Source organism: Diabrotica virgifera, chromosome 5 (assembly GCF_917563875.1).
Source record: "Diabrotica virgifera virgifera chromosome 5, PGI_DIABVI_V3a".
Taxonomy (NCBI): Eukaryota; Metazoa; Arthropoda; class Insecta; order Coleoptera; family Chrysomelidae; genus Diabrotica; species Diabrotica virgifera.
Genome location: NC_065447.1, coordinates 169,660,355 through 169,673,343, shown reverse-complemented (window position 1 = coordinate 169,673,343; position 12,989 = coordinate 169,660,355). Strand labels below are relative to the sequence as shown.

Here is a 12,989-nt window from a genome sequence, read left to right as displayed (position 1 = left end):
TCCGAACAGGTCGTGAGTTCGAATCTCACCAGGGTCAGAAATTTTTCGTTTATTATAAATTAATAAATGAAAATAGTTTATATCCTTGTGGGATCGGTATTCACCGGAGGGACCGCAGACGTTCGGATACAATTAGCGTCTCTTTGCAAAGACAATGACGTCGACTTTGCAAAGTAACAAGACACTTACTCAACACACACACTACACATTACTCCCCTGAGTTAGTGATAAGTTATAGTCTAAAAAACAATTATGAAATTGACTGGCCAGTTGGTTGTGAAAACCAGTGCCAATAAAACACAAAACACACACACACACACACACACACACACACACATATTTTCGGAGTTATTTAAAAAAACATCTAATATCGCAGTTCATTTATTTAATAAAAAATGAAGCACCCACTTCTCGAGTAGAACTTTTTGATATGTTGTTTATTAGCCATTTCTTAATGAAATTACAAAAAGTTCTATCTTGTTTGATTTTTTCCGAAGTGAAAATCTATATGCACTCCCCTAAAATATCCATATACGAGATGAGCTGAAAACTAAACCACTCATAGAACATCGAAGAAAAACAACTGAGTTGGTGGGGCCGCATGAAAAGAATGAGAAGAAGCATACCAGTAAGAAAAGTATGGGAAGCAAAAATACAGAAAAAAAGGAACAGGAAAACCAGCAGAGAACTGGGATACAACAATCGCGAAGATTATCCAAAAAAAAAAGGAAAAACCGTAGCAGAAGCAAGCAGACTGACGCAGGATAGGAAACAATGGTCAAAGTGTGTGCACACGTTAATAGACATTAGTCCTGACACTGAAAAGTAAAAGAGACTCAAAAGATTATATGTATATATTATATAAATTGTACATTAATTTGTTTATAAGGGTTTCAAGCACATTTGAGCTATAATCATTTATAGTTTAATTAACAATAATGATAGAAGAACTCAAAAGGAACATTTTGAGCTTACGAAAATGTTCGTAAGTTTATTTTTGGCCAATATATCGATATTTTAATAGCGCGCTCTGAGGCGCAAGATCGGCTCACCGCGTAAAGGTTCACGCGCTAACTTCTTGATGCAAATTATAATTTCTATGTATATACGTTATCTTCATTTTTCATTTTTGAAGATCCTAATAAAATTTTATCATATAATTCTTATAATTAAATCATCATACTGTACCTCGTATCACCTTTCATTCTAATTACTTTGTCTTCTATTTTTTGTACTAAATGAGAAAAAAAAACATTAAAAACTAATATGTATTTCAGAAATATAACTAAAATGTAAGTTGATATTATTTATTAATACTATTTTTACAAACATTTTCTTTCATGCATCTGCATCGAGATATACAGTGAATCTCAGCTTTTTTACATCTGCAAAGTTCTTAGAGCAATTTTTACAGATGCATGGTGGTACTAAATCTGATCTTTGTGGAATCGGTACTCACCGGAGGGACCGCAGACGTTCGGATACAATTAGCGTCTCTTTGCAAGGACAATGACGTCGACTTTGCAAAGTAACAAGACACTTACTCAACACACACACTACACATGACACTAGGTACCTAACTGTTCAAAATTACCGTACCTACCATGCCAATGGCCATTAGTTGTCGAGGCATTAGCTAAATAAAAAAAAATCTGATCTTGAAGGCATTAAAATTAAAACTTTTTGGGGCTTCAGAGTTTCGTTATCTATATATCCATATACAATTGGATCAAGTTATTTTGCAGTATCTTCGAGGCACGTTAATTGTGTGTATACCACATAAAATGCTCGTTTTATATGCAATTGGATTGAGTTCGATGCTGGTGGCATATCTTCAAGAAGAGAAACGCCTCCATGGTCATATAAACAAAAGCGTAATTCATCTAAAGTTTTCACATTTTCTTAGTTATTCAGAACCTTTACCAAAAATTCTTCCGCTAGTTTAAGGATTTTTTGAATAGATAACGCCGAGCAATCTATAAATGAATTTTGTAAAAATAAAATTAACTAATAAAAACGTATTAGTATTCTTTTTCTCATGATCATCTTTCAGTGCGTCACAGTTTTTCGATTTCTTTCTAACGCATTAAATTGTATGTGACAGAAAAAAACGCACGTCGATGATTACATTTCGTCGGTGACATTTATAACATTTATTCTAGTTGTCGATAAATGGCGCCATAATAAAAAAATATTTTTTTTAATTATATTACAAATATAATCTGTATAATTTATAAGACTATACAAATCAAAGAAAATACCATTTTATAAATGCAAGAAACACATTTGATTTGTTTTTATTCCAAATTGAAAGTAAAATGATTAATTATTTATATGGGAAATAAGCCACAATTAAAATGAAAAAAATAATTTTATTAACGTTTCGACGCCCAAATCGGGTGCCGTTGTCAAAATACAAAATATTACTAAATTTTGACAACGGCACCCGATTTGGGCGTCGAAACGTTAATAAAATTATTTTTTTCATTTTAATTGTGGCTTATTTCCCATATAAATAATTAATCATAAAAATGCCACAAGGAAATATTTAGCTTCAGAACAACATTATGAAAGTAAAATGTGACAACTGTCAGATTTAACTAAAATGTCATGTTGGGATAAATGTCATAAATGTGTATTATCACGGACTTACCTTTTTTCCTATCATTTGTTACGCACTGAAAAATGCTCATGAAAAGGACAATATCATAAAATGCTTCCTCAAGTTTATTGCTCAAATTTACTAAAAACCCTTATAAACAAATTAATGTAAAATTTGTTTAAGAAAATTATAACTTCAAACGAGTATAACTTTAAAACAAATACAGATAAGTTAATTTGACAAACTTTGGAAGTCTATTAATAAAGCTTTAAAATGAGACCTTAAAAAGCTCATTTTCATGCGTAAAAGCCGAGTTACGATCGATAAAGCGTCGAAAAATACTTACTTGACTGTAACTGTAAGCCGATCTTGCGCCTCATAGCGCGCCATTAAAATATCGATATCTTGGCCAAAAATAGATAAACTTACGAACATTTTCATAAGCTCAAATTGTTCCTTTTGAGTTCTTCTATCATTGTTAATTAAAGTATAAATGTTTATATAGTAGGAAAAATGAAAGAATACCCATGAGCGATCATATTAAACACACATTTTCTATGTTCCAGAAAGTAATGAACCAGTACCAAGATTATAAGAACAGTTTATATAATTATTACATGTACTCGCGCTGGCCAATTTTTTTTGTGACACGGTGACAGGAAAATACAACGTGTTTTATATGTTCGTTCATGGGTAATCTTTCATTTTTCCTACAATACCTCAAATTTGCTTGAAACCCTTATAAACAAATTATTGTACAATTTTTTTAAGAAGATTATAAATTCAAACGATTAAAACTTTAAAACAAATACAGATAAAGTAATTTAACAAACTTTGTTTGGAAGCCTATTAATTAAGCTTTAAAATGAGACCTTCTAGTGCTCATTTGTATGCGTAGAAGCCGAATTACGATCGATAAAGCTTCGAAAAATATTTATTTTGCAATTTGCATTGTGCACTAATTTTACAATACCTGGAACAAATTTTATTTGAAACATTTTTTTTGATCTCTTTTAGTTTATGAGCCAGAGCCCTATAAACAATTGAAGGGCTTAATGTGAAACAATGACAAGCCACACATGAGTTCAAAAAGAGTTAGTGGTATTCTTGGTTAAAGTATTAGTATAACAAGCCACTAACAAATTATGTCAGCGCTTCGTTAATAGATGGCCCGATAAATCTATGGTCACACTATTGCATAGGCCTAGTTTGTTTCTAGTATCTACTCGACATAATGAGACGCGGCTAAACACAGTATAGGTAATAGGTATTTAGTCCATTCCGAAGTTGTAGTTTTGTTTTGACATTTCCCTTCTGACATAACCTATATGTGTATCATAAAATAATATAATATATTATATACAGGCATATTATGCCTTTTTTGCCTTTACACTTACTTGTGAATTGATTTTTTGTTTTATTTATTTACTGAATATAGAGAGACTTTTAAACTGTCCAAGGTTGTTCTAGCTTTGTTGTTTTAAAATTTGTGATGTTTGTTATAATGATAATAGGAGTCTTATTTAAATTGGTGCATTAAAAGGGATTTATTATATTATTAGCAGTAATTCCAAATGCGAATATTAGAGCAGGGCATTTAGCACAAAATAAATCGATTTTTAAATACAGCACCTAGAGATTTGCAACTTTTTGTATTGTGTTTAGGATGGTGTCAGAAAAAAGGTATACTATAGAAAAATGGGTGGAAATGACCCCCGGTGCTCAAAAATCCTCCACACTCCAGAAGACAACATGTCTTAGCAGTGATCTTGGGCACCAGGTAGTGCATCCAGAAGGTGACGTGACCATAGACATGTTTAAGTCTCTAGACACGAAAAGTTTAAAGTCTCTAGGTGCTGTATTTAAAAGTCGATTTATTCCTATGTTTTTAGTGCTAATGGTCTATATGTTTCAACACTATATCATTCCCAAAACACGCCATAATAATGTGTTTTGAAATGTCATAGAAACCTCATTTGTGACATTATTTACTTTTAATATTATATGACTACTGCATATGCATCCAATTTTCTGTAATTCTTGACGTTTTCGTAATCGAATTTTATCTGCACATTCTTTTGGCACCATCCCTAATTCCTCTAATTTAATCTAATAGCCTTTTAATAGTCTAATGAGATATGATGTAAGGTCCATCTGCACCGATCTGTTTAATGGATTAAAATTATTTGATGTAATTTAGTATGTTTACAAATTATAAAAAAAAGGGTGCCCGATATAATTTTGTTTTGACTATAATTAATGAATAATTAAAAAATTACTTTTTTTATATATTAAACAGTTATTTATGTATCAAGGGCATTAAATAGATGTTTATACCCTAAGGGCGACAAGCTTATAAATTACATAATTATGCATGTGGTGAATATAAAATTTTATGTCATAGCGGTTCATTGCGTCAGTTAAAGTTTTAATTTTATAATATAATAAATTAGAAGAAATACTGTATCGCAGCAGGTATTTAGTACTGTTGGTAGAAAAGTGATGTTGGTTAGCAATTTGGTATTAACATAAACAAAGTTTTTCTATGTGAAATTGTCAAAAAAGTCAGAATGCAAGAGAAATTAGATATTTCTGAAAAAAAGCCAATAAAGCGACTGAGAATCTATTACCAAATAAACGTATCTATGACAAGGAATACGCTAAATTTCAACCATGGATGACAGAAAATAATACTGATGCGTAAATGAGACTGTACTACTGGCATACACTGTACAGGACGACCAAGAAAAACATGGAACAATAGGATAAGCAAGATTCTCAAAGAAAGAGGGAAGACATAGAGTGAGCCGAAGGAACTAGCTAGAGACAGAAAAGAGTGGTGTACATTTGTAGAAAAAAATTTAAGAGAGCTTGTACACCTCGACACCTTCGGGTATAAGAGGTTTTCGATTATGTATGCATGTTAATTATAGTCAGAACAAAATTATATCGGGCACCCCTTGTTTTTTATAATTGTTACCATACTAAATTACATATCCAATAATTTTAATCCATTATTAAACAGATCGGTGCAGATCAACATTATATTGGATCCTCTACTATAAATAAAAGATCCAAAGTACCAACAATACTGTCAGTAGTCTTAAAATATATTTATTAAAACATACCAACTGTAGAAAAATAATATAACTTATCAAATCTGTTTATTTAAAAAATACAGCTACTATTTATAATTATTATAAATATGATTTATACGTAATCATTTGATTTTAATTTCACACTATCACTTTGGACGGTTATAGTCTTTCTGGCATTATTCGAATTTCACTTTTATCCAATTGCGGTTGCAACTCCAATAGAGTCATGTAACAGTTTTGTAACTTGATTTGTGGACGTCCGTGAGAGCGGTTGCAACTCCACTGGAGATTCCTGTGGCAGTTCTGTACTGGAAACTGTGTCAGAGAAATCCTAAAAAAATATTTTTGTTAGATTCCAAAGCCACAAGAATAATGGAAACATATAGCAAAGGAATTTGAAGCAAGATTGAACTTTCCCCATTGCTTCGGTGCCGTTGACGGCAAATATGTGCAGAGTATTCTACCAAATGGGCAAGGTTCCTATTTTTATAACTATAAAGGATTTCATAGTATGGTTTTGATGGCAGTTGTAAATGCTAATTATGAGTTCATAATATACGAATTTGGCGTGAATGGGAGAATTTGTGATGGAGGTGTTATAGAGCAAACAATATTTTACAACAAATTAAAAGAAAATACATTACAAATTCCAGTCTTTGATCGCCTCAGTGGTTCAGATAAAATGCTTAGTGACGTGTTTATTGGTGTTGAAGCTTTTGCCTTAGCTCCACATTTCTTAAAACCGTTTAATCAAAGAGAATTAACAAATGAACGCAAAATATTCAATTACCGCCTGTCAAGGACAAGGCGAGTTGTAGAAAATGCCTTTGGTATTTTAGCTAACAGATTTTGAATTTTCCATACCACTATTAATTTAAATCTAAAAACTGTATATATCATTGTCATGACATATTGTGTACTCCATAACTTTTTGAGAATTAAATATGCTTCAACCTATACTCCCATTGGAAGCTTAGACGTTGACAATAGGAATGGTTTAAGAACAGAAGATTCTAATCTCATTGATATGCAGAGATAACATTATATAAGTATTTCCAGAGACGCCAAGCAAACTAAGGATAAACTTTTTTTATGGTATTTCAATAATGAAGGTAGTGTACCATGCCAAAATAGCCATGGTGTAATTCATAATATAGTTTAATTATAGAATTTAATTCAAGTTCTAAATATTGTGAACGTAGATATAGTTTAATAAAGAAATTTTTTTAAATTAATCATGGTTTTTAATTGATAGAAACTTACAAAATACCTTTTCAGGTAGATATGATTATTCCACAAACGCAAATATGCAACAAATATGTGTGTCAAGTGTCAACAATAGAAATAGCAGGAAATTTCTTAGACAGTTAGAAATTCGATTAGCATCTTTTATTTCGACAAAAATTTGGCATCCATGCCCAAAATTCTGCTTAAATTTTTGTAGAGAGTAGAAAGACTTCCGGAGTGGAAATTGAAACACCAATCAGTAGTAAATTAAGAAATGCAATTTTCTTTACACCTACAACAGTGGCTCAATCCCATATGAACATAATACTACATTAAATATGCCACAAGAAAACAGTGTCAGAACTTAGCAGAAATACATAAGTTGATTAATTATTATATTCTATTATTATAAGTATATAAATTTTTTTTGGCAGTAGTACCCCAATATTGGAAAATTAAATACTAAAATGGTAAAAGAAATTTATATGATTTAAAAGAATTCTCTATTTTAGAATGAACTAAAAATATAAAAATAAAATATTGCCTCTTTTAATTTTTCAATCATTAAAGTGTATGCTTCATTCTCTACTTTTCACCTTCCATAATGCATGCCAGCTCAAAAATTTGTACAACTCTTCAATTAAGAATAGGTTTGCAATGCTTCTAATATCACTCATTTCGACTGTCCACCTTGAAAACTTTTGCCGGACTGAACTTCTGACCACACTTCAAGTAAAACTGCACAGGTAAAATCTTCAGCATGTTGACGAGAGTACAGGCGGCGCTTGGAGGCTTACATGTGATACCGTCTTGCTGCTCTTACCTGCGCAAATGAGTCTCTGCAGACATGGTCTCAGGCAAAACGTAGTGTGTAGCCAGTGTATTATACTACAGACCTCAAGGCTCTGAGGATAGTCAGCATAATTTAGATTGCTCAGATTTCTGCATTATCATTATGAATGATATATGTACAACGTTATGCTGTCATGACATTTGCAAAAAAAATTGTTTGTATTGATGGTACCTATGGAACTAATATTGGTGAAGGCGTTGCTGTGACATACATGATTTCAAATAGAATGAATACTACAATTTCTACCTAATAATATCACTACAGATATGTTTATGAGAGATATAATGGAAACTTTTTATAACGGATGGACAGCAGTGATAATGTGACAGCTGTGTCTAATCGATTATTTTGTTCCTGGCACATTGATTGTGCCTGGAAAACTAATCTAACAAAAATTTCTGTAGTTGAAAAAAGAATGGAAGTATGTATACAAGTGCTTGAAATTTATACAAAGTACTTTAGAAGTTAACAACTTTTAAATAGATTTGTTGAATTTTCCAACTGGAGAATGATTCTGGTACTGTTAAATTTTATGAGTACCTGAGTAAAAATTATAGTTTGAATACTAAGTCGGGGTTCTACTGTTATAGAAAGGAATTACTAACAAATACAAATATGTACTTGGAGAGTATGCACAGTATTATAAAAAGGTGAAACAACTAGATAAAAGCATGCATAATTTGACACACTACAAGATAAACAAGTGGAAAGACTAATTCAGATAACAAAAGGTTTGTAAATATGTTTTGATTTAATTTTGTCAACATTTTTGTGGCTTTCAGGAAAAAGGACTGATTGATTGACTGCCATTAATTGTAGCCACAAATTATAAATTTGATATTGAAAGTGTGGAAGGAAATGATGAATTTAAAAAATGGATAATTAAAAATAAAACAAACTCAAAAATATGTACTGTTACAGAGAAACTGTTTAATGTATGTTATCTTGTCAGCTACATACTATGTAAAATATGCTACCATTCCTACTCATGTACTTGCCTTGATTATTTTATTAAATTAAATTCAATCAAATCTTTAATTCAATCAAATATTTGCCAGCACATTCACTACCTTTGTATTACATGAGTCACACTAAATAATTAAGTTCCAAGCAGTGATATTTGGGAAGAACTGGAGTCTTCAGCACCTACGCACACATCAAAAACCGAGGGATAGATAGAAATTACATGAGATACTATCTGCTCAGCACTGTAAGTAATTGCATTAGGTCAAAAATGCAACAGTGAAGATATTTTAATGACAGCCGTTAATCAAATTAAAGCTGTGAAAGCCAACAAATTTCACGTTGATCCAAATATGAGACTTGAGAAAATTCAGAAAGGGTGAAACAGGTGTCATTTTCTACCAAGAAAAAGACAGTGTCTACGTCTGGTAAACTATTAAGGAAGCCCAATATCGCAGAGTCCTCCAATTTGAATGAAGTATCCTCTAAATGGTATGTATTTGCATAATGCCTGTACCTATGTGTTGTGAGTACACAATTAAGTAATCAGCAAACTGCATGTCCATTTCTTGTTTAAGTTCACCATTATCTATAAATAGTTTTTCGCAGATTTTAAAACAACAAAACTAGAACAACTTGCAACAGAACAACTCCTCTATATTCAATGAAACAAGAATCAATTCAATTTCAATATACAACTCCTTGTATACAACACAATAAAACACAAAACATAGGTTAGGTTAAATAAAACGGAAATGTCAAAACAAACTACAACTTCGGAATGGACTAAATACCTATTACCTATTGGCTGTGAGTTTCGACGGTAGCGCTATCTCGCGGTTTGAAACTTATACTTTTCTGATAAAATTTATGTATGTGAAATATACAAAACGAGAAAAATAGATACTTATCTAGAAAGACACAAATTATGAACTGAAATATTATTGTTACCTGATTACTAAACGAATACACAGAATTAATAGTAAAATTAATTATGTTTTTTTATTTTATTCATTATAATTATAATATTTAATATATAAGTTCGTGAGACTGGATGACTGCTTACGCAAGAGACCATTGAGAAAAAGAATAAGTTTATATGAATTATTTAACATTTTAAAGGTTACCTCTGTTTATTTTTGTGTGCTTACTGCTTTATTAAAATTTGCAATTTGTATGAATTGTAATTTGTTTGAATTCTATCAAAATGGATATTAAACATTATACTGGATTCAGTCTTATTTCCCATGATATCCAATTTCAATCAGCAACACCAAAAAAGGAAAGGATTTAGTTGATACAGGACATGTACGCAATGTTTCCGAATATAATAACTGCATCCAGTACTGTTATATTCAATATTTTTACATGAATCAATACAACAGCTGCAATATCTTGTTTTCTTTTTTGAAAAATCCATATTAACCGCCATTTCAGTTTGTGAAGTTTATCAAATGCACAAAACAAAACTGCCAACTGCCACTAACACAGCGTTGCCACATTTTATTTATAAAATCTACTGTAAGTTTAGCTTACTAAAATCTACTTATCAAAAACTAAAATATACTATAAAACTTTATTAATATATTTGTATATAATTTATGACTTTTTATAATAAAAATAACAGCTGACTAACTAGAAATTTTTTTTATTTAGCTAATGCCTCGACAACTAATGGGCATTGGCATGGTGATGGTACAGTGGATTTTACCAATTAGGTAGCTAGTGTTAAGTCGACTTTACATTACATGATTTATCATGTGATTTGTCATATGATTTGGTCATGGAGTAAAATTTACATGTTTACAATGTGTGATTTGTCATATGATTTTGCCATAAGCATTGTGTTTTATCATAAGCATTGTCATGCGGCTCGTCATGGGCAAAATCATATGATAAATCACGTGATAAATCATGTAGTGTAAAGTAGACTTTATGTGTAGTGTGTGTGTTGAGTAAGTGTTTTGTTACTTTGGAAAGTCGATGTCATTGTCTTTGCAGAGACGCTAATTGTATCCGAACGTCTGCGGTCCCTCCGGTGGGTACCGATCCCCCAAGGATAGAAACTATTTTCATTTATTAATTTATAATAAACGAAAAATTCTCTACCCTGGTGAAATTCAAACTCACGACCATTCGGACCTTTCGATCCAAAAGTAGGCGCTCTTACTACTGAGCCACAGAGGGAGTTTAACTAGAAATTAATATGACTGTTTGTAAACAAAAACCAAACTTTTTTATATTTTAACTGGGGAACAAAATGACCAACTATAATTAATTTTTATCAGTTTCATATTTAATATTTATATATAATATTTTGTCATCCACTGATTTTAACATCTGCATATCTGGATCACATTCTTCAAACAATTATTTCGCATTTTACATTAGAAACACGCAAACACAACATTTGTTGTTTTGCAAAGTTACATATATTATAATTAGGCCCGGTCTTTTCACCTCCGAATAAATATTTATTAGGAAGTTTATCCGGCAGATTACATGTAAATCTGTCAAATAACCTCCGAATAACTTTTATTCGGTGGTGAAAAGACCGGGCCTTAGATATTTTAGTTTTCCATCGTTAGCTTCTAACAGGCTCACCGACCACCGAATACCAGAACTCTTCAATAACACCTGAAATAGGTACTGATTGCACTGCTACTTGAAATCTGCAAGTTTGTTACACCAGAATCCAGTTTCATTTCTGTTTAATATTCATCATCTACGTCCTGGGGCTAGATTCCGTGCACTGTAGATATCTACACTTCGCTTTCTATCGATGTCAATTGTCGTGAAAATATTTGAATTTTTAGTTTTAATTGAATTATTTTCTAGTTTTGCTAGTTCATGCTGAAGTGACACTTGTAAAACAAGAAAATATTTGAATTAAAACTAAAAATTCAAATATATTGACATTGATAGAAAGCGGTCGGCGGTAGGTTTGTTCCAACATGAACTTTTGGACGGCCCAAAAACCGTCACGAAACTGCTTGTACCGTTTGTTGTGCGCATGTTCGTAATTGTATCGCCCAGTTATCGTCCCATGACGGTAATCATATATTTGTCATTTTTGTTGGTGACAGCTTGTGTGCTTTTAGTCGATCAAAGGCTCAAAAAATTTAAAGAATTAAATCCTAGTGCTCAAGTCAGTCCAACCAGCACATTATGCATTTGCCCGATTACTGAAATGATCATCACGAAACCGTCACCGAAAGATCACAATTCTTGTTGGAACAGTGGGAAGGACGATCCGATGACGATCATATTTTTGTTGGAACGGATTTTCTTTACTGCGCAGGATCGTTACCGTTTCCTGACAGTTCTCGGTCATGTTGGAACAAACCTGGTGTTAGCGATTGTACACAGAATCCCACCCCTGAATCTTATTTTCGGTAATGACATTGGGAAATTGTAACAAAATGTCTAAAAATTAATTTAGAAATGGGGTAAATACTATTAAAAAGCAAATTTTATTTTAGTCATAAGAAAATGTTGAAATATACCAAAAATCTACTAAAAAATATTGCCTACTAGAATTTTTTAAAAAATATCAAAAATCTACCAAAAAAGTAGAAATCTACTAAATGTGGCAACGTTGCACTAACAGCTGTGGCGAAAACCGTCAAATCCCCCCTCTCCTCTACCCATGGCGCGCCATTTAAATTTATCAGATAAATGCACAAAACTGCCACTAACAGCGCTGGAGAAAGCTGTCAAATCCCCTCTACCCATCGGCTCATGGCCAATACTGTGTTTAACCGTGTCTGACATAATGACAAGCCACATCAAAATGGCGAACATGGGCGGAAACGTTTCGGATAATTATTGAGTTCTGACGATTCTAGAAAGAAAAATAGTAAAGTTGACTTGACATTCGATGACAGTGACCGTGACCCTGAATATGTACAATCTAGAAGTGACTCAAGTAATGAAAATCCAAATCCAGCGATATGTAATTTTTTTCTAAATGTGGCTCGTCACGTTATTACCATTCAAGATTAATGTAGTGGCTTGTTATATTATTGCATTTGGTTGTAGGATAATGAACAAGGTCCGTCAATAAAAAGGACAAAACCAAACACACCCGTCAAAAATTCCAACAAGTTGATGGAGACAAAGAAATAAACAGGGTTTAACACCTATAGGGTTGAAACCATCCTGAACTCAGTCAATAATAGAAAATTCTGAAACATAATAATATATCTAAAATTTGGGTATTTATTATTAATGGAATAATGTAACA

At 32.0% G+C, this 12,989-nt stretch overlaps 1 long non-coding RNA gene across 1 annotated transcript; it reads right to left on the bottom strand.

Moving 5' to 3' along the window:
* Window positions 1–5,749: 5,749 nt before the first annotated feature.
* LOC126884554 (uncharacterized) lies at window positions 5,750–10,542 on the bottom strand. The gene is made up of 2 exons (XR_007698087.1): window positions 9,261–10,542; window positions 5,750–6,031 (listed from the first exon to the last, which is right to left on the bottom strand). It is a non-coding gene; the product is annotated as an uncharacterized LOC126884554 (long non-coding RNA).
* Window positions 10,543–12,989: the final 2,447 nt, after the last annotated feature.